The 3,843-nt window shown below is 40.4% G+C and overlaps 1 long non-coding RNA gene across 1 annotated transcript in view; it reads right to left on the bottom strand.

The window, feature by feature from the left end:
• Positions 1–3,262: 3,262 nt before the first annotated feature.
• LOC116697192 (uncharacterized) overlaps positions 3,263–3,843 on the bottom strand; it is a 16,342-nt gene continuing 15,761 nt past the window's right edge. The window contains exon 3 of the long non-coding RNA XR_004333957.1: positions 3,263–3,369. This is a non-coding gene — a long non-coding RNA (uncharacterized LOC116697192). The remainder of the gene's footprint in view (positions 3,370–3,843) is intronic.

The raw sequence follows: 3,843 nt of genomic DNA, 5'->3' as shown, positions 1-3,843 counted from the left end.
CCAGAGTATTAACATTGTACAGAAGTAATTACCACACCCATTAAATTGGACATATACAGTATATTTCACAGAAGGTGAAATCTATTGGTTTTGGCGTTTCCATGGCCTTCCTCAACCACCACCGTTACATTAAGATTTACTCTCATACATAAGATATTGCATAATACAATAGGCAAAAATGCAAAAACGGAGCAGCAAAGCTTTAAGAAAGAAAAGTTTGTTTGTTTTATCTGCAACTTGTTCGTATGGTGAGTTATTATAAACACTGCAGCTTCTAGGAGACACTTTCAAGGCTGTAGGACTTTTGGTTTTGTTTGCATCAGACAGAGACAAATAAATACACAGTGCCTTAGAACTATAAGTAGGCCTTTAGGAAGGGCAGTCTTCAGCATCTGCAAGCACAACCAAACGCTAACTGACCGCCCACGGGTGGTCTGAGTATGAACATGCATGTATTTCTGTGTGTATATGTGTGCATTGCTGTGCTTGTGTGTGTTTGTATTTGTGTGTATGTGAGTGGGTGTTTGGAAGGCTGGAGTTGACATAACGTGACTCTGCAGTGCTGATTTAATGAGGGAAAAGGCAAAACGCTGCTGGTGTTTGTGATGCGTCACTAGTCTGAGTCTCCTCAGCGGAGCTTCATAAAGTGCAGTTGTTGTTGTTGTTGTTGTTTACCCTATAACCGCAGTGAATACATTGACATTATCTATTTTTATTTAGTCCTAAATATAGTAATTTCTCTTTTTTTGTGATGCCATAAAATGCAGATTTACAAATTTTAATATCACATATTAATCCTGTGTCCTCTTAATAAACACCATTGCATCCTACAGGTGTCAAGAGTACCCTGTTTATGCAATATGTAGAAGGTTTTCATTCAGCAAATTTTCCTCTAAATCTCTGAGTTGTTGGATTTATCCATATTTATGTCCAAATATTCTTGTAGTCAAACACTTTCAAACAACAGCATCCCATTGCTTCGAGTGCGGTTCCCCCTTTTCCCTTTCTAGGCTCATTATTTCTGCTAAATAAAAACAGAAGCACCGCATTTTATAGGATTACCCTATTGTGAACTTAAATTGGTAAATCTTCCAAAAATAAAGCTACAGTGGTACTTTTTTTTTTTAGCAAGAGTCAGTGATTGATGCAAGTTATTGGACAATTGTGCAGCTTGTATATGTTCACAAACAGGCCACTGACAGGTTTAGATTAATATTTTAAGTGTCTGACAACATTATTGAAAGCAATTCTTGAGGAGGTCGATCTTATTGTTAAAGAGTAAGATCCTTTTGTAAAAACACAAATCATCTGCAAAATTGCATTTGCAAAAGAGCAGACTCCATGTATATAAAATAGTTTATCATCGTAAAATACACTATATGTAAAGTCAGAAGAAACAAACTAAAATTGTGAAAAGCCGTTTTGGGTCGTCTTTCCACTTTCCCAATCATCAGTTTTGAGAAAATATGTTAGCACAATACATGCTAAAAGTATTAAATGGAGTCTAGTGGGATTAGTGGTAGCAACCTTAGAGCTGTTTCGGATTAAACATTATGGGCCCTATCTTGCAGCGCAGCGCAAAGTCTAACGAAAGTGTCTTTGCTATTTTAAGAACAACGCAGTTGTTAATTTCCCTTCCCTGCCCACGTTGTTTAAATAGCAAATGCACCTACGCCCATCATGGTGGAGGTGTGTTCAGGTTAATTCTTTGCGTATTGCTATCTTGCGGCAGCAGAAAGTGATCACGCCAATAACCTGGTCTAAAGTCAGTAATCCAGCATTTCATTGTTATTTTGAAAGTGCATTAGAAAAATGCTCTAGACTCGTACACAGCGCACACACTATCCTTGTTACCCACACACACATGCAAAAGATTAAAAATAAAAATACTACGGTGCAAATCCACCATCATGATAGCAATGCACTATGGTACCAATGTGACTGGTTTTTAAAGGGAATTGGAGATGACATTCTTATTAGTTTATTGCACATAACACCCAAAACACACCTATTAAAGACACTAAGTACTAGGGATGAGCGAGTACAGCATTATCTGTATCTGTATCTGTTTACCACATGAATTATCTGTATCCGGATCCGTACTCGGACTGGGCGGGGCCTACACCGGAAGTGTGATTTTTTGACAGTAAAAAAAAAAACTCCTATTGGCAGAGACGCAACGGGAGTTGCATTTAAACCAAGCAGCATGTCTGAAACCCACGTTCACCAGAAACCTACTGGTTACTATGTAAGGACTACAAACCCCATGTTCACCAGAAATCTACTCGTTACTATGTAAGGACTACAAACCCCACGTTCACCAGAAACCTACTGGTTACTATGTAAGGACTAAAACCCAGTTCACCAGAAATCTAGGTTACTATGTGAGGACTACAAACCCCAAGTTCACCAGAAATCTACTGGTTACTATGTAAGGACTACAACCCCACGTTCACCAGAAATCTACTGGTTATATGTAAGGACTACAAACCCCACGTTCACGAAATCTACTGGTTACTATGTTAGGACTACAAACCCCACGTTCACCAGAAATCTTAGGTTACTTGTAGGACTACAAACCAAAGTTAAAAACAAAACGCTGAAGCTGAAGAAACCCTAAACGTTAACGGAACAGATCCGCAGACCCGATTGACTGACGGAGCGGGGGGAGAGAGAGAGAGAGAGAGAGAGAGAGAGAGAGAAAGAGAGAGGCCGAGGGAGCGCATTTCTCCTTGTTTTGTGTGTGTGTGATTGATCCGAGCGGGTTTGTAGGCGGGGGGGTGCTGTGATTATCACAGAACGCTGCACGGCCAGTTGAGGAGTTGTATTCAATCCGAGCACGGATATTGACTCATATTACTCGTATGATACTTGTACTCGGCAAAAGTGCTTTATCCGTACCGGATACTCGTTTCAGCTGGATACTAGGATCACCCCTACTAAGTACAAACCTTTTGAACCATGCAACCTGCGCAGACTCTTTTTTTCCGCCGTCACACTAGCAAAAGGGAAATCGTACATGCCCTTAGGTGTCAGAAGCTTCACACCATGCGCTTAGATAAAATAGCGCCCTAAAGACCTTAAATAGCTTTTAAAAAAGAATATCTCTGTAGGGATCCTTTCCATGATGTTGTCAGACACTCACGCCGCCTTCCTACTGGCAGTTAAAATCAACCCCATAATACACAATACGCCCCCAAGGGACGTAGTGCTGCCCGTTGAAACGCGTCGGAAGCAAGTGGTGGAGGGACTGTACTGTGTATGATCTCTCCGATGAGGGTTATAGAGATATCAATAGGAAGGCTACTGCATGTAGAAAAGTTGCAGAGAACGTTGACATGTCAGGTTGGTTAAATGTGATATAGCAGTCTGTTGCTTACCAATTAGCATTAGCAGGTATCCCATGCATTGTTGGTTGGAAACTCACGTAATATATTGACTGTAAAACAACATTTAACCTGACTTGATTCAACTGCCCAAACCATCCCATCCCTGGGAATAACTTTTCTCATACTCCAAAATTACTCAATCTTTTACCCCTTTCTATAATTACACACTAATGTTGTAGCTAGTGTATCATTACAATTGTGTTGCTGTGTGGCTGGAAATCTAAATGGCATAGAAGGTTATGGAGGACACACGTTGCCTTCACTTACACCTCCACATTTTGTGGATTCTGCCACGTCACTCAATAGCAGTTCCTGAACCTGGCTGCCAACACACCGAAGGCTTGCTCCACTACCGATCTTTATTTATTTATTTTTAAAGATTAAAGATTATGGGCATTTTATTTCCAATGGAAAGATAAAGACATAAAAGGGGAGAGAGTGGGGGGGGGGGGGG

This window comes from Etheostoma spectabile, chromosome 10 (assembly GCF_008692095.1).
Source record: "Etheostoma spectabile isolate EspeVRDwgs_2016 chromosome 10, UIUC_Espe_1.0, whole genome shotgun sequence".
Classification (NCBI taxonomy): domain Eukaryota; kingdom Metazoa; phylum Chordata; class Actinopteri; order Perciformes; family Percidae; genus Etheostoma; species Etheostoma spectabile.
Note: the sequence above shows the minus strand (reverse complement) of the source record. Positions and strands in the feature narration are given on the sequence as shown.